The 17376-nt window shown below is 39.3% G+C and overlaps 1 protein-coding gene across 2 annotated transcripts in view; it reads right to left on the bottom strand.

The window, feature by feature from the left end:
* RAB3IP (RAB3A interacting protein) overlaps positions 1-4445 on the bottom strand; it is a 32712-nt gene extending 28267 nt beyond the window's left edge. For both annotated transcript variants that reach the window (XM_057377681.1, XM_057377670.1), the window contains exon 1: positions 4374-4445. The gene's annotated coding sequence lies outside the window, so the exon portion shown is untranslated. The remainder of the gene's footprint in view (positions 1-4373) is intronic.
* Positions 4446-17376: the final 12931 nt, after the last annotated feature.

The raw sequence follows: 17376 nt of genomic DNA, 5'->3' as shown, positions 1-17376 counted from the left end.
AAATCACATTAGTGCCTACCAAACGTGATTATTTTTGTCTTAGTTGATAGTATCCAATTAGGATCACATAAAAAATGTCAAGTACTGTAATAAATCAGGATGAAACAACAAAATAAATTAATTTCCATATGCTTAAATGTGTAAATAATACAAATTTGGTGGGGGCTGACAAAATGTGCTTTTTATTACTCCGCTGTCACATTGCATTGCTGACTAACCACAACTTCATGAGGAAATTCTCAAATCTGTTATTTTCTCTAATAGTAAGCTAAAACATACTATAAAGAAATCCTTTTAACAAGGGTAGGCTTCTTGAAGAAATCAAGAACCACAATTATTTTCAACAACAGTCAAATCAAAATGCTTAATCTAATTTTTCTGTTATAACTCTAAGAGGGGTTTAACTACCTGTCTGAATCAAAGCACTCAATAAGTAAATACTTAAAAGCTCCCTAAAATGATGTAATTTATTGTAGTTTGTTTCCTTTTAAAAAATAAAAAAAAAAGGTTAAAAACAACCTACTACAAACTCTGGAGTTTGTCTTTCATGGATTGTTCAGATTTGGTATCTTCAAAGTGTCTGGTATTCAAAAGCAATCTCCTAACTACTATAATCCATTTAAAAGCAACACCAAACATTTCACATATCACTGATCTCATTTTTAGATTTAATAGTAAAGAGCATCACAACAGCATAGCTACCTGCTCTAGTAGAAAGGAAAAAAATCCCCTAAGGAAGAAAGTTAACACCTCTAARCATTTTCACCAAGAGCAAATTCTAAAGCAACGTGCCTATTAGCCACTGTTGTTTAACCTCCATGAAGCAAGCCTTTTAGTATGGAATTGAATCTCMAAGTGTTCATTTACCAGACTCCAACATCCGCTTCAGTTGATTTGCGAGGGGTCCAGAGAGTTGATATTTTGTAGCAGTTCTTCAAAACAACTTGCATTGCCCACCACTGGGCCTGCATTTTTCTCAGTCAGTTTAGGGGAAAAAAAATTGAAATATTTTGCATGGAATGTAATATGTCTTAAACTAAAGAACTCAGTAGGGAATTGGAATCGTAGACTAATGAATACCTCTTAAAGAAGTAGTTCAATTAATGCTACTTCATATCTACCAGATGCAAATAAACAGTTCAAAATTTAAATTGCTGTAAGGCATATATGGGTACTAATTTCAAGTTCAAAACTAATTCAATTATATCTACCCAGTATAAGATATTCATGAGATGTAGGTACAGGACAAAGTTTGGTAGATTTTTTTTCTAAACTGTTTTATATTTGAGCTTAATCAGAGGTTTCAAGCAAGTTTAAACACCATTATCGATGCCAGTTGATTGTATGAACACAATTCAAGATTTGCCATAGGAATTCCTTTAAGGTTTGCCAAAATTAATCCTACTCTTAAAATTTTGATAGATATTTCTATCAAATTGTGATAGATATTTCTACTTCAGGAGCCCAAAMCAAAACTTTTTTTTTAACCTAGTAAGGTATGAGAGAAAAGAAAGCAATCACTGGACTACTCCAGCCTTTACATATTGTACTTTTATTTATGAATGTCGTCACACCATGTGTTTACTAAGAGATGATAAATTAGGCAAGATGGTAAACAGAAGGCAAATTGTAAGGCAAGTCTAGAGAATGTAACAGTTAGCAGAAACACAATTGGTATAATATAGAATATTTTTCTACTGCATTCCCTCTCGTGTTGTCACAAAAATCTACAATGTGGGTCTTCTATTTTTACTCTCATTTTAGGCATTGAAAGCACTATTTTGCACTATGTTAAAAGAAACACTCTACTTGATAGCAGGATTTTATATGAAAATTGATTTTTGTTTTGATGAACTGATAAAAAAACCTCTATTCAAAAACTTTATTATAGATGTATCTTCAACTAAAAAATATAGATACAGACAGCAAGTGTCTCTCTTACAAAAACAGCACATGAGATTCAATGGCCTATATTTATGAAGTGCTCGTGAAACTTATAAATAAACACGGTTTAGAGTCCGGTAGATAGTRCACCTCTTACTAGAGAGAGAAGTCAGTGCTCAGCAAATGCACAAAGAATATCACAAACTTTCATTGTAAACAAACATTCAAAGAAAGCTGTTCTGTTCACAAGACTCTCAAACTATTTAACTGAAAATGTGATTCTCTTTGCAGACACTACTCATTTTAAAGCAGAGCATTGTTCTGCCTTATCTTGGAAACAATTTCACAAGCCCTTCTCAGGTTTAAACCTGATCACAGTTACTGGAGTGTCATTCTTGCCAAGACTTGGACCTAAAGACCCTCTCATTTTTAGTGAACACTGAAAACATTCAGCAACTTCTGAATTTCAGCAAAATTACCATGAATTTCCTGACACTGTATCTGCAAATGCATTTAAAGAAATACTTCCCTAATTTATTAAAAAGTGGTTAGCATATTAGTAAGTGCCAATAAAGTCTCAAATACAAGTCTTGATAGCCAGGTTACAGTAAGACAATATTTTACATGCCATATTAAAAGGATCTTAAAAATAAAAATCCAAAGTACACATTTCTTTTCTGAGAAAATCCATAAACCTAAGTAGAACAGTGAATGACCAGCTCATTTGTTATTTTACATGAATTTTTAAATCAAGTCAATAAAAGCTCTGAAGATAGCTGCAGTCTATAATCAAAATGCTTCTTGTGACTGTTCTGTTCTCCTACAGAAAAAAAAAATCCCCTTTTAAAAATAGCATAACAAGATGGATATTCCAGTCGCARCTATGAGGTGCACTTCCATTTGTTATTTATTAAAAGAATAATGAGAAGAGTAAATTATTTATCCTCTGCTCACTAGGTAACATTAACCAAGCACAACAGATGAATGACTGCCAAGACACAAATACAGAAGCCCAAACTTTAACCCTTCCAAAAGCTCATTGAACAGATCTATAACAGAAACAATAAAAAAATTAAAAGTAACAAGATTTAAGGTTTTGCCCTTTAGTGAGGAATACAAATATTTGAACAGATGGTAGCTGCCAATACATATTTCTAGTCTGAATAACTTTACATCGGCTTCAAAAGAGAAGCTGATAATTTCACAATTACAGCAACKCTACAGAATTAATTCTTTYATCTAGTTAACTGTTTTTGATATTTCCTAAGAACACGTTTAAAAATGAAAACAGCAAACAAACCAAGCAACATAAAACTTAGTACATTATCTGCAAACAAAACAGACAACAGTTTCAAACTGGTGAAAACACTGTAACTTTTTGTCAGCAAGACAAACTATAAGGGTATCGTAAGGGTTTTGGTCCCTGTTCTACTTCCAGAGCCCTACGACTCTTGGGGAATTAGTGGAGCATCAGCAGTACAAATTTCTGTAAAGCTCATCACTTGAAATCAACTTGTAACCAGAATTTACTTTCTGAGTCTTACTCTCCAAYATAACTACATTACAAATCAAGGCTAACTGCAATCTGCTACCTAATTACTACCACTTACAAGACCACTTATCGGCTAGGCATGACCCTCAGTATTGCTCGACAAACCATAAAGCAACCAGAAACTCAACAGCCGAGCGCAGCCCCACGGTCCCACAGCGCAGAACGYCCCTCCGGTCCCTGCCCACGCCGTTCTAGGACTCCTCCATGGGGGTCCGAGAACACCACGAGGGGCCGTGCCCGGCCCGACCTCCCCCCGCTTCTCTTTGCCCCTATCGGCGCTTTCCCCTGAGCCGCACCTGCCGCCCCGCCGGCCGAGAGGTCTGTGAGCAGAGGCGAAACGTTCAGCACTAGCTCAGCTTCTTCTCGCACCCCCCCTCTCCTCGTCCCGGGTCACCGCCGCCCGTCCGCCCTTCCCCTCGGGCCCCGGACAGGCACTACGTGGGGAGCACGGCAGCCGCTCCGACCCGCCGGCCCGGGACTGCGATGGCTTTGTCCGCTGCCGCTGCCTCCCCCGGGCAGGTGCGCCCGGCACTTCCTCGGGTAATCCCTGAGAACTACTTTTGCCCAGTTTTGCCCTCGACCACGGCTGGACTCGGGTACAAGCACATCCCTGCCACCGACTGTCCCTTCCGTGYCCACGCAAGCCCCGACGGATCCAGGAAAGCATTCCCGCCGCGGACGGGCACACAGACACGGCCCGGGCTATCACCTGTCCCCAGACAGGGACCCACAGCCGCCACAGCCCGCCCGCGCCCGGTCACGGCGCCCYGGCAAGGAGCAGCACTCCCCGGCGGCGCCGGCTCCGCCCGCCTGGGCACAGGCTCCCGGAGGCGCGTCGGCGGGCAGGTGCAGCAGCACTAGCGGGGAGCTAGGGCCCGACAGCCACCCCACATTCCCGCCGGCGGAGCCCAAGCCGGGCAGCCCCCGCCGCACGTACCTGCCGGGCCTCGAGAGAGGAGCGGCCGCCGCCGTCGCCGCGTCCCCTCAGCCGACCGGCGGGGCCGGGCCGCGCATGCGCAGCGCAGCGCCCGCAGCGGGGCGGGGGGGCAGGTGTGCGCGGCCCCGCTGCCGCCCCCTAGCGGCGGGGCGGGGGTGCCCTCCGTGAGGGGAGCGGCGGGAGCGAGAGCGCCCCGGGCCCGCGGCGGCCTYCACTCGCACCTGGGCGAGAAAGGTAAAAACATTAAAGCACTACTTCTGCTCAGGGGCAGGCGAGGACACAGCTGTTAAACTCCGAGTGTTTTGATGCCGTGAAAAACACAAGGAAGTTAATAATTCTGTGTTTAATACTATGCAGTGACAAAGGCATGGGATTGCACAATCAAAAATGAGAAAATTAAAGATATGCTGGAGCARTTTTCATTCATGGGTCACACACTGCTCCAAATCAGGTTCTTAGCCTCCCTAATGTATATCATAATTACAGACTGAACTGTACGCAAAAAAATTATGAAATGAGGCCACGTACAGAGTTATAAAAGGACTAATTTACTAAGAAGAGGTGTTTTCCCAGTCCAGTAGTCTGATAAAGAGCAAGTACTACTACATCTCATCTGGGCTTGCCTTAAGCCATCCCCACTGCCACCCTGACACAAGCACGATACTTAATGCACTTGAAATTCTGCTCTATACTCTTCGGGTGCCCTATGTCTTTAAAGGCAATAGGCAAAATGTTATAAAGCTGATATAAATGAGACTCYACTTCACCTCTGGTCTGATCACTGGGCCAAAAAATGTGCTTCAAATGAAAGCAGTACTGGCTGGACCATGTATTTTCCTTGCTGTYAGTGCAGCTGAACTGAGCGGTGTGCTGCTTGGTAAGGAGCTTGAGCAAAAAACTAAGGTAAACAAGATCTTGTCCCATTCATCAGTTAAGGAATCTAGGCCACATTCCAGTCAATAATTGAAACTTTAATTATCTTGACAGCTTTCCACTGAACATGAAAGAATCCTGTTTGGCCAGTCCTGCAGGACATAGCCCCAGACAAATAGTGCTCCTTGTGGCACACTCCCCATGGCATCCACCAAGCAAGACATTCATTGAAAGCAAAATAAAGATGATGTCAAAAGGCAAATGTATCAATGCCATTCCTCATAAARCAAATACAGTACAAATAAATAGTAATATCTTCTAAATTACTTTTTAGTATGCAAATCTACACTGACCACAATGGGGCTCAGGCAGAAAAAATGGCTATAGAAAGTCACTATAAAGTGACTTCCAGAAAGTCTTTAGCTTTTCTGGAAGCAATCTGAAAACGAAGAAACCGAAATGCAAAAAGTGGGATATTCAGATATTCAAAGCAGTATAATTTGAAGTCTGTTGTTAAAAAAAAAAAAAAAAACCAAACAAACAAATATTTTATCAGCTACAGCGAGGATAAAGTGGAATAGAGATGGAGAGCCAGACAGGGAGATGCAGGGCCTTGGCACATCTAAGAAAAAAAAAAAAAAAAACCAAAACAAAACAAAAAAAAAAAGCAACAGATGTTCAGTTTAAGGAGCTCAAACTTTTAATTATTTAATTGTCTAATATTGACATGAAATAGAACACAGGCAATGCTATCAGAATACAGGTTTGACAAATTAGCAGATGCATCAGAAATACATGATTGCAAAAGAGACATGACAAGTGGAATCAGAAGTTGAAAACAACCTATTAAGACATAGTAAAGCAACAAGAGTCTATAATTAGGACCTGTAATCCTATAGTTCTTAATCCTGTACAATCACTATGCTTGGCATGACAATCTGCTGTCTTAACCATGTTAGATATCTTGCATTTCAAGAAATAAAAGCAATGCAGTTCCAAAGACATTTGACTGTGCTAAAATTAATCATCAACAGATTTATTTTGTCAAAGTGCTCCTGTATGTTGCTGTGTGTAACACTTTAAAGAGTCGGGCAGCAGCAAACCACAGAAAGCATAATTTACATGATTGAAATTAAAAACTAAAATAAATTGAGTAAATAAATTTAATTAAATTCAGAGTCATAAAAAACAGAGGGAGCAATTTGAAGGGGGGAAGAAAAGTATTTTTTAAAAGAGTGTTTTTATTCAGTCCTGTGCTCCTTCCTGAGCTGCACATCAGTGTCAGGGCAGAGCTACTCCTCCAGGCATCTTGAACTGAGAGCCAAGGTCACCCACGAGGGCACAGGCAAGAGCAGGACCAGGTGGCAATAGCAACAAGCTTTGTCATATACAGTGACCATCGCCCAAGGTGAGATGCCAAGTCCAGGATTCATTCTGGAAGTCTTGTCAGGAAGAGCAAGAGGCAGTACTAGAGATGGATATGACCTGTGTGCAGACCTACACCTGTAATGTAGGTCTGAGACTCATCCAAGGCAGGATCATCCAAGACAAACTCACAAGRCAAAGTGCAGGCAAACCGTGGTGGCCTTGGTCTGAGGTTAAATGGAACCCTGGAGTCCCTGCCCACTGTGGAAGGAAGGTGGCTGAGTAGGGGCTCCAAATGAGGCTGATCCAGGCAGTTTAGGGCTTTTAGTGCCTTTAGATTCCTGGCAACCARGAAAACTGGAAGTTCTTCACAGAGACAAAGTCATGCATTGCTATTTTTCTAAATGAGCCATCACTGGTGTCAGTGGAAAGTGATATACAGTTTGCAGCTTTGGTGGTTGCCACGGATGCCAACTCTGATTGAATACATGTAATGCAACACTACTATTCAACAAAACTGCACAATGTGTAAAATCTGGAGGACAGACATTGGTGAAACTGTGTTGTTTCAAATGAACACTAATATTTCCTGGTCCTGTCAAACACATTCACTCAGCTTGTTAAATCAGTTTATCTGTTCATTTTTTGCTCCATAGTGTGGCCAGATGCCCCAGATCAGAAATTCCCATTCTCCAGCTAGATAGAACACTGAATAGGTATTTTGGCACAGACTTGGCTGGAACAATCTATATACTAAAAACGGAGTCTCACTTGCATAGCTTCTCTTCAGCCATACTGATGCAAGGCATATAAAAATCATTGCAAACAGTTCCTGCAATGCACAGGGCCCCTCTGAACTTCAGCTCTGTCTGTCCAGGTCTTCTGGACAGAARAATCATCTGTCTGAGAGACTGTATCTTCAAATATTGTTGTTTCCTTTCCCAGTAGTTACAGGCCACTCAACCTAAGAAACCTGATTCAGGGAGGAGAAAACAGAGGAGACAAAGCTGTTTCACAGAAGGTTGTCCCAGACCATGGCAGGTCTTTCTCTTGAAGGCAAGGAGGGATGCAGGACTTTAGAAAAACCAAGTGCATAATTTTTCTTTGATCTGAATTTAATTAGTTTCTCTTCTCTACCCAGAAGCACAAACRCCTGTTAGTGTAATTTTTCCCCCTACAGGCTGAGAGAAATAGAAGGTTGTTCTCTTTGTAGAAGATGTTCAACTGTTTTGGAGGATTTCAAGTGTTTTGAACACTTTCATGGAAAAACAAACAAAATAAACATTCAAATCTAATTTTCTGCTTGCTTATAGTATTTCTTATTTGCATATTTTATTATTTTTTAAATATTGAACAAACTGTAATTATTACCTCCTTTTTGTGAAGATGTTGTAAAACAATAAACTTACAGGATGAATCAATTATTAGTAGTCACACATGCATTGAAACCCCATGGTACAGTGAAAAAAAACCCCAAAGAATTATMCACTACATAAAAAAAAGTACAGAGACTGTAAGTCATATCTATTTTAGAAATTTTCCCGCCTTCTACTAGCTCAGTTGAGCCAGTGCTAGCAGTATTGGGAACTACAGTTTCCCACCCAAGCATATTTCTTCAATGTTTGTCTAAGCATTTTGAAAGCAAATCCAATCAGTACATTGGCATAAACAAGCCTGCAGTTTATTGGAGTCCTGAAATTTATTTTTGTGCTGCCCTCCCTGTTCAACTGGCAGAATGCTAAAACCTGTGAGGTTTTTCTTCAAATCTACCCACTAACAAAAGGCCCAGAATAACAGAAAACAGGTAGGATTGATATTAACTGCTCCTGAGCTCTTTTTCCTAATTTCCAATAGTGAAAGACAGAACAGTCCCACAAAGCAGTACATTCCAGTGCTGAACTGGAATATAGTTACAAATATCTTCCAAAGTCTAACTTCATCTCCTTTGCTGCAGTGTAGAAGAGGTAATGAGTTTATCTCAGTGGGTACAGAAAACAACAACCTTCAGGACATTTGATAGCATCATCTATAACCTCCATTTTCTCAAAGAATAAAAAATTATTTTAATTTTTCCTCATAGGTGATGTTTTTTAGACCTCCATTTGTTTTTATTATTCTGCCTGGATTTCTTCCTGTCGGTCTTTATCAGAACAGTGCTCAKTTCTGGGGACAGTAGTCCTGCTGTAGTCGGACCAGTACTGGCTTTAATACATTATACATCTGCTTATACAGTCCACCAAAAATCCTTTGCTTTTTCTCTTATGGCAGCAGAATGCTACTTAACCTGTCCTTCTCCAGCTTGTGTATGACCTCACTTGAGAATTTTCTTCTATGTCCATTGATTCTTACTGATTTCTAATTTTGTTCTGGACAAAAAAAGTTTAAAGCCCTTCATATCTTGCCAATTTGATAAGTGCACTCTCTATTCYATCAGCCGAGTCATGAATTAAAATACTGCATGTTATCAGATCCAGAATAATCTCCTGAGCTGAGATGCTTTTCTTGGAAAATTGACCATCTAAAACCAAGGTCTGATCAGGGTTTTCATAACCAGCTTGTATTGGTTTTGCAGTAGCTTTTGCTGGRCAGTGTGCCACTCCCTTTCTTAAGAGATGTCACAGGAAGGAATTTCAAAAGCCTTACCAAACTCTGTCTGTATCGTATATATTGATTCTTTCCTATTTGTCTTCAAATGAGGTGCTCAAATTGTGCAACAAATTTGTTGCAACRTTAGCATCTCAAACTGCTTCATAGTCTTCACCTCTGTTAACAATTTTGTCACCTCTGTTGTCCATGCACAAAGTCAATGTCAGAAAAAAGAGTTCAATATTATATCTAAAAGGGAATGCTCATTAAAGCCCTGTATTCAGTAATTGAAAGTCAAGGCTTGAATACTAAAAAATATGAACTTAGCAAAAAAGTCCCTTTTATACACAGCGTATATCTCTACACAACCCGCAGAACTCAATGACACAGTRTTAAAAAAAKTGGCACATTCTTTACCGATTAAAAAAAAAMCAAAACAAACCAACACTGTTACATGAATGCACAGAACACAGCCTAACCAGGGAAGATACAAATTAAAAAAGAATATAAATTTTTCATTAACTATTAAAATGACAAGGATTAAAAAGAAATTTCCCATTCAAGTATGTCAGATTACAATTGTCCACTTTGACCATAAGACTGATTCTGCAAACAAGCTGCCCAACTAGACAGATTCTGCTGTTGAATRTGAAATAAATAATGCCTCGAGATTTTTTTGAAGGTGTTTATAAATGTAACATACTAAGTAGAAGAAACATAAAAACTGAAATGGTTTTACCAACTTATGTAAGGACTGACATGTGGCTTCGTTTATCTTTAGAAGCAAGCCAGGGACAGATCCAGAGTGCGATTAAAAATAGTACAACACGTTCATCCCTAGTTGGAAGACAGCAGAGATACCAAACCTGAACTCAGGRATAAGAAAATAAAAATACAAAATACATTTTCACTAAAAAAGTTAAGTTTTAAAACATCCAAAGGAACTTTGTAGTCCTGACAAACCTGTTGTTAAGACTCAAGAATTCTTTTACTTGATGAGACTCCAAAAACAGTTCCACCAAATACTGAAAGCAAAAGCAGTGAATGGCATCAGGTGAGAATTCAGGAATCCTTTGTTATATTCACAAGTCTGCTTTGGACCTGGGTAGACTCCCTGTGCCTTAATTTTTTAATCTCTATATGAAATTCATGAAACTTCTTCCTCCATCCCCGTAACACATGATGAAGTTTAAATAATTAATTTTTCAAAGTTGCATGCTGAAGTTGCTGTGAAAATGGAATATGTGGCCTTAATGGGCTGATTTTCCTTTCTTGTTGCTCAATGACACAGAGATTCAAAATCAGACTTCAGTCAAGCCTGCCAGTTATTGGTGAATTCTGTTCTATGAGGTGAAGCTGATCTTATGGAGAAGTTTTTACAGGTACCAACCATTTCCCTGTCTGATAGAAATACTGTTACATTCACCTTCTGTTTAGCATTAACAATTGGTACATGCATCACTTTACTGGGCATGGGAATGCCTCCCAGTTTAGACTGGCCTTTTCTTCTCCTTGTCTTCTTCTGTCTTCTCCAGCTCAGCACACTTGTGATGCCATGGCTCTGCAAGTTCAGCACAGCAGAGAGGCATTTCTGAAAAGTAATCTGAATTCTTTACTCAGTTGTGTAGGTGGCAAAAAATGCTTAAGTAGTATTGAAACCAGAGCAGGTTCAGTTTCACAAAAGGGAGGGATTACTGTTACGCTTCCCAAAGTGACCTTAAAAGTGCTAGGCTTCCCAGRAGTCTAGTCTCCAGTATCATAGACATCTCTGTTACCTTGAGTGGAAATGTTCCCTCTCACACTCATTGTGGTAGGAAACATTTTCTGTTACCTCATTAAAATAGTCAAAGCATGGATTTACCCAGAGGAGAGTGAAGGATAAATTCCCCAGCTAGCACCATTCAATGCCCRTGTATGTTCTGGGCTGCGCACTGGCTCAGCAGCAGCAAAGCAAGCAGAGGGTTTGTTTCATCTGCTCTTGGCTCACAGATTGAACCTCATGTCTGGGGGAACAGTGAGACTTTAGATGCTATTCAGGCATTTTTTCGAAGTGGAAAGTTGCAGAGAGCAGAGAATGAGAGGGTTTGTTGAAATTCAGGTGGAAATTATCGGGCTTGTTGTCCATAGAAAACAGTTAGTTATTTATTTCGGTTGGTTCACTAAACTCACTATTTTTTCTCTGCATGTTACTTGCTCTTTTTACACTCTTTGTTTTTCCCCTTCTTAAGCAATATCTGAAAAGTGAACAAATTAAATTCTGAAGGAAATGCATAGCAATGAAGTATGCAAAAAAGGAAAGCCAGCGTTAGCTTTAATACAAGACTGGCAGGATCACCTGGCTCATTGAGTAAAGTTCTGAGTTTTATCCTTTTCACTTGTGTATTTATTGTKACTTTGAATGCCAGAATGTATTATTAGCATTCTTTGAACTAAAACTGTTAAATAAGAAAAAAACTCATGTGAGTTGTTCCCATTACAGTTAGCCATCTTGATGTAATCCTTTTTYAGCACAAGTATCAATAAACCTATTCACACAAATATAGCAACAACAACTACTCCAAATTCTTYCCAGTCAATAACTAACTCAAAAGAACTTATTTTTTCTAGACACCTTTCCCTGGAAATGCTCTTCGGTTCTTAGTTGCTATCTTATTCTTGGAATCCCTTCTGTCTTATCTTTCCCTTTGTCTCTCATACARGCAGATACTCCAGCAAATATCTCTGCCTAAAAGACAATTCATGAAAATCCTCCATCCTTACAGTCCCAGTTGCATTTACTGGTACCATGACTCCAAATTTGGGTTGGGGTCCCCTTAATTTGAATAGACATAATGAAGGCTGTACTTACCCCACCAGCTGCAGCATGGTTTAATCACACCTCTAGCAATGTTATATATGGTGAATTGCTCTACAGTTTTGCATCACTCATCAGTGCATGGTGTTCTTTTCTTAAGCAGTGCACTAATCCGAACCATAATTCTTGTAGGTGGATTTTCATATACACAAATCAAAATATATTCATATGAAGAATTCCTCCAAATGAGCAGAGCTGTCCTTCTAAATTGTCAAATGAGAAACAGAATGGCTCTGTTGTACTGTTACATGTATTGTCCATTTTTAGATATTATTTTTWTTATTGTTGTTGTTATTGTTGCTATTATTTTTCTATTTCCATGCAGGGCACATGGGTCATCATTTGCTATTCCAAGATGTAGCATCCCTCTCTGAAAACCTGGGCCATTCAGCCATAAAGAACATGAATTTATGAGGCTTCCAGTGTTACCTCAAAAACGTTGACTGAGAGCACAAACATGCCTGTTGTGCAAACAAATATGCATTATTAAGTCTAATACAGGTGAGTATTTTTGGTATAAATCAAACATTTAAATGGGAGAAAATATTCATCTTTAATTTAAATCCCTAAGAAGTGCAGGAGGCATTAGTAAATATTATGAAGTACAGACTATCAACCGTCAATATTCTTCAATGTCCAGAATAATAGAAAATCGGTTTAACATAACTTCTTCATTAAAGAGGAAAGAAATTACAGTTTTTGCAGCATGTAAAATAAAAGAATGATTATGCAAATAGCAGTCAGCTGCATTTTTAGGTAAGTAAAGAAATGATCTAACCTTTGATAATGTGCAAGTTTTGAAACCCTAGTCATATTACAAATCAGAATAACACTGACTCCAGAAAAGCCAGTCCATAGAGGAAAATGGTGATTGCCTTTTAACCATTTAGCTTTCACTTAAACTATGCTAGCATATATTAAATAACCTACCTAGACTGTTTCAGATGAACGTGACAAGCAGTGCTTTGGAGACATAAGTCATGAGAAAGCTCTCCTAGTCAGTGAAGGCACTGGCTTTTAAATCCAGTTCCTGTACACCTTATTCCTGGATGCATTGTTGATCTCATCTTCTTTCTGATATGTCCCATGGTGACATTGTGTGTCTGTGCCTTTTGCCAATAAAAGGATTGTTGAGGCTGATAAGAGTCGCAGTAATAATATTTCTAATAGAAAACTCAGCGCTACTGCATAACAAATGATGTTTATTTCATTACAAAGAAGTTGCAAAGCATAGTGTTTCTGATTGCAGTTTTACAGTACTCAGAATTAATCTGTCAGGACAGCAGGCTTTATCCTGCAGACAAATTCATTTGTAATCCTCTCAAGTATTCTACCATGTGACTTCAGGAGATAAAAGAGCCTCCTTTATAGTATATTTCCATAACCCACATTGAGTGATGCTAAGTACAGTGGTATCTCTCCCACTAGATTAACTTTTAATTATTGCAATTTCTCTCATGAAAGAGACTGTAAGATAGCACAGCAAGTCTCTACACATTCATTCTACAGGCAGAGGATATTTTATGCTAATTTACTGATATATTTAAGATGGGATTTCCAGCAGTAAGTGACAGTAAGTAGAAGAATATAGCAAAACTCAATATATTCTCATCTGAGAAAATCTGAGAGCAGGTTCTTTAATACAGCTTTCTTCCYGACACTTTAATTACTCACTTCCTTTCAATAAGAAAATTCTTTCATGTTGTTCAGACCACATTTTAGCCTATTTTTATGATATTCTTTGGATATTGTCATTATGTATTGTTGTTGCAGATACTGAAGTGCTTGCTTGAAGCTTCACTAGCATACAATATGAATTAATGTCTCTTCCAGAAATCGTCCAGTATAAATGGGCTCAAAAATCAAGAGGAAAGAGAAGTAGGAAGCATGAATATATTAAATAACTTTTATTTGATGGATTTCTACTATCTGTKGCACTGAGCTGTCTTGTTAAATACTCATCGATGATGCTAGCAGAGACCTGYCTAGTTACACAGTGCTAAAATATTTTTGATATGTGCTCAAAGTACATCAAGAAAAAATGAATGCAAAATTCATCATTATCAGTAATCTTTATCAGAACTGCAAGTAGAAAGGAGCTTCTGARAACTATTTTTGTAGATTAAATCACATTTCCCTAGAGGGAAACAGAGGAAGAGATATAAAAACATTGTCTATCTTCAGAAATATCCAACAAGGATTTAGGGACCCCTTGGTGATAAAAAAAAATAGTACTTCCTACCGAATCAGTAGGATTTGGAGCTACAAAGCTGGAAACCTGTATTTATTTCTGCCTCTGAAAACACARGAGCTCTAAATCTCATGTCTTCTGCAAAACAGCTCAGAGCTAGTAGAGCAATCTCAGCCACTCCAATCTGCAGGAAAACTGAAGAGCCGCCAGGAAAACCACCTGATACCCACTGWCACACAGAGGTGCTATTATTTACTGCGCAGTGAGACCAGCAAATGATTATGCTCTACAAAGAAAAGTGTTCAGCAGAGAAAAATGTTTTAGGTCTAAGTAATTATTTTACCAGTGACCTTAAAATATCCCTGTTGTGGAGAGTTTTCCTTGCAGARGGCAGTCTCTGTAATAGGATCAGACAGTATGTTTCTTCATGCCAAGTCACTGAATGCTAAAATGATTTGTCATCTTTCGCCACAGGCCACTGCCTGACACACACATGCCACAGTCTAATATCTCGCCTGCTTTGACATCAAAGTGTCTTCCTTCAGCCATTAACAACAAGAACAAAGGCAAACAATGGCAGAAACTTCCATTCTCTCTGAGAGAGTTTTAATTAAATAAATGGCCTCAAATCGCTTAATGGGACTAAAGCAGGGGGCAAAACCTTTCTTCATAAAATGAATTAAATCTGTGAATCTTGTTTATTCGCTCCCCCTGCAGTTTTTCTTATTTACTTCACAGCCACATAATTTTATTCTCGGTTGAAATTTATGACATTATATGGTATCTCCTGGGCTTTCACAGTCTATCACCTTTTACAGCTTGCTCTTAATGCCATGGGTCATAAAAGACAGAGTTCATCTCATTTTACAAACAGGAAGAGAGAAAGAAGTCCTATATAAATCCTCTAGCTGCAGAAGGGTTTTCACATGCTGAAATATACCACTGTGAATACGTCCACTGAGACTTCTGAGAGCAGCAACTCTGCCTGTTTTGAGGGATGAGTGATTTCTATGGCATACCTCAGAGACGTGATTTCCCAAATCAAATTAGCAAATCAGAAATGCAGYAAAAGTTGTGGTTCAGAGTGGGATCAAGGTGCAGCTAAAGCACATTTTCAGGTTTGGTGGGGTTGTCTCTGGTTTTCCTATTTACATGTAGTTAATCAGTGCTATTCACTGATGTGTCTTTACAGAATTGTGTTAGAGACCACACTTTTCAAGAGAAATCTAGGAACAAAATGCTCCTTTCTTGCCCATCCCATTTGGAGGAAATAAAATGCAAAAAACTCTATGTGCCAGCCAAAACCATTGCAAGATTCTTCATTCAAATGAAAGAGGTCCTTCCGATGGCAAGCGGCGTTATAATTATAGACTAGAAAAGAGCAAGATCAGCAGCTGCTGCTGCTGCTGCTGCTTGCGTTTGTTCCCTGTGTAACTGACAGGACAGAGTACTTGGCAAAAACAGACTTCCAGAAGTGGAAAGACATTTTAACCCCTGTTCTTGTCAGTCCACTTCTCTTAGGGCTCAGCAGCAGCAACCCCTTGCTTCAGGTTAAGGGAAGAGCAAGGTGATTATTGCGGATCTGAAGGGGACTTGGTTTAGGACGTCTGAGAAAGAGGAAGGGTCCAGGATTTGCCTTCAGGCTTGGATTGCTGAATCAAAATAGCAGGTCAGTGGATACAGCATAAGCTTAATATGGTTTTGTAGTTGGCTTAACTCAACTCTCTCTCACGCACTTTCTCTTCTATGCCATAAACTAAAAAATAAGGTGATACAATGACAAGGGGTAGATCTGCAAAGAGGTGCTATTTATTTATACATTCTGTAACATGCCTTTCATGGTCACTTAGGAAGCACTGACAGCTGTTATTTTTTGCTGTGGTTTCTCTCTGAATCCTAATGCATCCTGAAATTTTCAGCCAAGCAAAAATCCCATTTATAGTTGGGTTCAATATTAATGGAGAGGACGCACTCATATTTTTACATGTTTGTGCCAAAAATCTTTTGATGATCTTAACAGAAGTGGAGTAATACATATCTCACATTTCAGCCCATGCTTGAGAAAGCATTTCTGAAAGGAAATAAACACTGAGCAAAAGAAAAAGCAGCATCATAAATATGAGTCAAGGTCTCTACAGGCATCAAAKGGGCATAACTTGTGCTACATCCTCAAAACTCACAAATCCATACCAGTAGAAAGCCTAGCCCTATGTCTGTTGATGAATTTAAGGGCAACATGATTAATAGGAACGTTTTTCATTACACCGGTGCCYGTGGTATCTGATCTAATGCACTCTGTCCTTCCTCAGCCCTGGCCAAAAGAGCGCTCAGGGAGGAATGTGCTGGGGGGCATCGTTATGCTTTGCTCTTCCTGTCCATCTCAGTTTTAGCTTTTTAATTTCCTGTGGCCATAAGAAATGTTGGAAGGATTCTCCACCAACATGCTGCCCATGAACCAAGGGTTTGGGACCACCATGCAASAGCCAGACACAGCACAAGGCTTTATGCCAAAACTTCCTATTGTAAGGAGAGGTTGTATCTAAATGTTTGTAGTTGGTCTCAGGGGAAAAAAAACCCCACAAATGTGGATTTAAATTTGTGATCGCTCTGTTGAGAAATCTAACCAGACAAACACATAGCTGTCGTTCATAGCTTTGCATAGTCTGAACTGTTCTATAATCACCTAATCTGACCTAAGGTATATTTTAAGACATTGAATTATATTATCCTGAAGTCCCCATATGAACCCAATRATAAACATTAAGCATTTGCTTAGCAGGAAGATAAAACAGTGTACCACAGGCAAGTCAACSCCAGGCAACCAAAGCACCAAAGCCTAAAATTGCTGTAACAGTCCCACTTTTCTTTGCCTCATTCAGAGACAGAAAGAAAAATCAGGGGCATTCAGTGTCCCCTAAGTGTTTCTATTCCAAGTAAAGGACATTGCATAAAGTGCTAAGAGATGGTTGGASTGTGATTAAGGAAAATATAAGTTGCTAGAATCAAGCAGACAAATTTCATTTCATAGATAAAACTCTTTTTTTCCCAGTCTAATGCGTGGGGAAATAGTCTAAATCCTGATATCTATCACTTCAGCTCTGCATTGTGGCCAAAGTACATCCCCTAGGCCTTGC

Source organism: Malurus melanocephalus, unplaced genomic scaffold, assembly GCF_030028575.1.
Source record: "Malurus melanocephalus ecotype Western Australia unplaced genomic scaffold, MMel_1.1 scaffold_10, whole genome shotgun sequence".
In the NCBI taxonomy this organism is placed as follows: Eukaryota; Metazoa; Chordata; class Aves; order Passeriformes; family Maluridae; genus Malurus; species Malurus melanocephalus.
The sequence above is the reverse complement of the archived record's forward strand: the minus strand, read 5'-3'. Positions and strand labels throughout refer to the sequence as shown.